Here is a 5000-nt window from a genome sequence, read left to right as displayed (position 1 = left end):
GGGAGTGAGAGGGGAGAGAGATTAAGGGTGAGGGGATAAGGAGAGGCAGAGAGAGGGGAGAAGTAGGGGGAGAGGGAGGAGGACACAGAGAAGGAGAAAAGAAAGGGTGAGGACGTGAAAGGGGAGCGATAGAGGGCAAATACGAGGGGAAAGGGGTTTCGAATGAATTGATGAGTAGGACAAGAAAGTAATTATCGGAAAAGGGAAATGAAACGATTTTGTGGGAAGGAAAAAGGCCGAGAAAAAAGTTGAGAGAGACACGAGGGAAAATTTGAAAGAAGAATGAAAAAAATAAATGGTAAAGACCTGAGAGTGAGAAAGGGGAGAGATTAAAGACGAAAGAGGGAAAAGCGAAGGAAAATATAGGAGAAGGAAAATTAAATAAAACGGATGAGAAGTGAGAGAGAGAAAGGGGATAAATGAGAAAAGAAGAGAGAACAGGAGTAATGCAAAGAAAAGTATGAGAAAGAAATGAATGGGAAGAGAAGTTGGGGGATAGGAGAGAGAGAGAGAGAAAGAGAATTGTAATGGAAGAAGACGGGAGAGGGAAAATGTTGAAGATTTGAGAAACGAGAGAGGAGGGAGAAATGGGAAAAGAAGGAAAGAAGGGGAGGAATGAAAAGGAACGGATAAGAAAATAAGTAGCTGGGGGCATAGAAGAAGAAAAGAGGATATTCAAAAGAAGAAACAAGAGAAAAGGTGGGAAACAGGAAAAAAATACATTAGAAGATATTGAGGAAAGAGAGAAAAGTCAATACATAGGAGAAAAGAGAATAGGAGAGAAATGTTGGAAAGGGGAGAGACTGAAGAAAACCTGAGAGGAAGAGATGTAAAAAAAAAAGAAAAAAAAAAAAAGAGAGAGAGAGAGAGAACGAAAAATAGAGATGGAAAGAAATGTTAAAGAAAACGGTAAAGAGACGATAAAGAAAAGGGGAAACTCAAGGAATGTTAGTAAAGTGAGAGAGGATAAAAGTAGGGTTCTAAAGGACATGGAATTTTTAGGTGATAGGAGAGTAACGAATAAAGGTGAAGGCATAGGAAAGAAAAATGGAATGTAGAGAGGAAAGTGAGAGGAGAATAGGGGAAACAAATGAGAACAGGAGAGAAGGAATTATATAAAAAAGAGATGAACAGAAAACGAAAAGTGAGGAATATATATTAAAAGAAGAGTAAAAGGCGACAAGAAAATGAACACAAATTAAACGGAAAAACAGATCATGATGGAGTGGTTACTCTGACGAAAACTAAGACTTTCTTATCTATAGCAAAAGGTGCACACATCGAAAATAAAGGAGATAAATGACAGAGAAGAGAGAAGATCGACCCATCTTTTTTCAGTCTCCATCTGGTTACCTTCCGAGGATCAAAACAAATACAACCGCGTAAGTCATTACTGTGATCTGTTACGTAGTTTATGTAGTACTACGCGCTTGTGAGATCGATTATTTTGTAATTACCAATGCCTGTTTTCTCTCCCTTTCTCTCTCTCTCTCCCTCTCTCTCTCTCTCTCTCTCTCTCTCTCTCTCTCTCTCTCTCTCTCTCTCTCTCTCTCTCTCTCTCTCTCTCTCTCTCTCTCTCTCTCTCTCTCTCTCTCTCTCTCTCTCTCTCTCTCTCTAATTCATGTATTTAACGTGTTTTGATAGATATTTACGCTACTCTGTCTGGTCTGACTTCGGTGCCACCCATAGGAAGGCTTGCTATCTCTATACTGATCGCGGTGCCTTAGGGTACAGCTTTCGGGCAATTGAGTTCTTCCTTATGAGAACGTTTCAATGTATGTGCAACCCTAGCAAGAGGCATCCCGAGATCTATGTTCACGGTATCTTTGCTGCAGGCTTCTTTCGCCAATTTGTCTACGTGGTCGTGCTTGCGTATGCCAACATGAGATGGTATCCATACAAATTGAATGTTGAAATTATGCTCTGTTGCATAAGTTACGTTACGCTTAATGCAACTCACAATTTCCCCATCGCCACCTGCTTTTGTTTGTTTGTGGTAGACATGTAAGGTGCACGATCAATGTTGAATTCTTCCATGGTGGAATGGATCGACCTTTTGGTATTCTACTAATTGGAGTTTTATAATGTTCATGGAGATTTTGTGTATCAGAAGGCGCGCGTGTGTGTGATTAGTCACGTCTACTTGCGTGATTTTATGTTGCAGTTGTTTTTGGAAATCTGAGAGATACGAGGGTTCCCTCAGAGCTTTGACCCCAAATATGGTGTAAATAAATATTATTCTATCAGAAATGGATGTTAAGTTTAATTTTGATCTCATGTTCACTATCCTTGCTGTTCTCGGGGCGCCGAGGATAATCCTCATAGCTTCATTTTGCACTACCTCCAAACTACCTATTTCTGATTCCTTACACTGCAACAAGTGCAGTGCATGGTAGTCTACAACTGACCTTATAAAAGCCAAGTAAAACAGTCTAGCGAGCTTAACATTGTTGCCATGTTCTCTTCCAACAAGAACTTTCAACGGTTTCAATCTCTCCCAGAATCTCTTCTTTAGAGAAAGGACCAGGTCTGCATCATTTACGTTCCCAACGAGATATTTATACTTATGGCACATGTCAAGCTCCTGGTCACCTATGCGAAAAGTGGGTGGGCGTATGATATATGGGTTGAGAGCCATTGTTTTCTCAGCGGAGATGACTAATCCACACTCATGAGCCTTTGTTGTGTTTGTCGAGAATTATTTGCATCGTCTCTTGTGATGATGCTCTGATCAGGGAATCTAGAAAAAAAACACAGTGCTTAGTAAAAATTACGAATACTGAGTGTGGTGCCAAAGTAAGAGGGTGCTGTACAAACGACCTTTGGCGAGCCCAGGTGACAGCACTTGACCTGGCGCTCACACCCTCCCCGCGCCCGAATTAATCACCTAAGAAGCGGACGAGACAACCACCCCCTCACTGTCCCAGCATGGAGGTGGGTGGGGACATGCGCGCTACGTCTGTGTACGACGGTAACAACAAAAATATGTGTTCCTGATGATTAATAGCACATTTGCGGCGGGGATCTCTCTACAGAACAAAGACGACTATCAGCCCAAAAGGAAAAAATATGGGGATTACCTGGTTACCAGGTTTCCGAAGGAGGCGGCCGCTGAGGAAGCACTGCATCTTCCGGGTGTTTTTAAAGCTCGGAGGATTTATAAGGACGGACAGCCCTTAAACAGGACCACCATTGTATGGAGCGAAGAGCATTCGCCACCTAAAGAGTACCAGTTCTTTGGAAGATACATAGAGCCGAGCTCCATTCGACCGTGGAGCTCAGAGGTTGTGGCCTGCTACAAGTGCCAGGGTTACGGCCACGTAGCTAGATATTGCAGGAAAGAAACAGCTTCTGCTGTCTGTGCAGAAGCTCACCCGACAAAGGACTGCCCTGCAAGAAACCACGAGAAGGACAACGACAACGAAGACGCCGCCACCATCGTGAAGAGGTGCGTTAGGTGCGGAGCGGAAGGTGTGACGGCCTGGCACCGTAACTGCCCCAACAAACCGCAACGAGCACCCCCCCCCACCCTGCCCTGAGCGTACCCATCGACAGCGGAGTGGCAATGCCCAGCCCAGCCACACCCCACCCAGGGCCGCGTGACGTCACCAACCCACAGGAATTCCCGTAACTGCCAGGGGGATTCCCCATCCCAGGAAACAGTGCCACAGAAGGAACCATAGATGAAAAAGACATGGATACGGCCGAGGAAATAAGAAGCATCAGGCAAGAGATTGCTGAATTGAAAAAAAGCATCAAGCAAGAGATTGCTGAATTGAAAAAAAAAAAAAAAAAAAACATCAGGCAAGAGATTGCTGAATTGAAAAAAAATGATAATGGGAAAACAAAAGTGATCGTGTTGATAGGGAAAATGTGCTTTCTAATGATGTTAGTGATGTTGAAAATACGTATGAGGGCTCTGATATTATTATTATTCACGACGGATCATCTGAAAACAGTGACGACAGTGACAGTAAAAATGACGCCGACGAAGATGCGCAGGAAGAAGACGAACTGTTGGGCATCACTCAGAAAATGCTACCAGGTGGAAAACGTGGAAAACGCGTAGACTCACGGTAGGTAAACAAGATGCAATACAAATATGTAATGGCTGTACAAGAAATATGCAGACTAAAGGGCTTCATCAAACACAAACTTGACCAATCAGCTAATCATAGGGTGTGATGGGGGACAAGAAAACAATTACTTTTCTTTCATGGAATATACGTGGTGTCAACCGTAGAGTTGACTTACTTTACTATATTCATAACAATAATGTTGACGTTATCTGATTACAAGAGCCCTTCACATCAGCCACTAAAATAAAAACCGCCCCTAGAATTAGAGGGTACCACTCCTATACGAACACAGGAATGACAGGCCTATTGACTTGTGTCAGTGACACCATACCGCATAAGCTGGTGCAGAAGTCTGATGACAATAATGTGCAATATCAGCATTTACATATTCGAACAGCCTCTGGGTTTTTCTCTCTGTACAATGTATACGCAAGGTGTAGAAAGTTTCAGACTGATTCACTGCCCAACTTTCAGAATCACGGCACAATATGCATGGGAGATTTTAATGCTAAACATTATACATTTGGAGATAGTCAATGCAATGAAAATGGCGAAGAGTTCCGACATTTTGTGAACAATAGATCTATGACAGTATATGATACAGAGAGGGGGCAGGCTAAATTATGTAATAGGAAGGGATCTTATGCATGGAAACGTCAGAAGCATGCTTGCAACAGATCAGTGACCACTTTGCAACAGTAAGGTGATACGCTGTTGATAATACTCAGTCTGCAAAAACAAATAGGCTTAAATTTTCTATTCCTCCTTACCTTGAACACCACTTTAAATCACGTATCTACGACTGGTATAACGATTACACAGTAACAAGTGTTGATAAATTTTCCATGGATATAACGAAAGTGGTCGCCGGTTCGTTTGCTTTCAAAGATGGAGGTGACGTCCGTAGAATTTTATTTCCCG

At 42.6% G+C, this 5000-nt stretch overlaps 1 protein-coding gene across 3 annotated transcripts in view; it reads right to left on the bottom strand.

Annotated features, from left to right (window-relative positions):
• The window catches only part of LOC119578907 (heparan sulfate 2-O-sulfotransferase pipe-like), a 23239-nt gene that overhangs the window by 3822 nt on the left and 14417 nt on the right, over positions 1 to 5000 (bottom strand). The gene's annotated exons all lie outside the window — the stretch shown is intronic.

Source organism: Penaeus monodon, chromosome 11 (genome assembly GCF_015228065.2).
Source record: "Penaeus monodon isolate SGIC_2016 chromosome 11, NSTDA_Pmon_1, whole genome shotgun sequence".
NCBI classification, from domain to species: Eukaryota; Metazoa; Arthropoda; class Malacostraca; order Decapoda; family Penaeidae; genus Penaeus; species Penaeus monodon.
The sequence above is the reverse complement of the archived record's forward strand: the minus strand, read 5'-3'. Positions and strand labels throughout refer to the sequence as shown.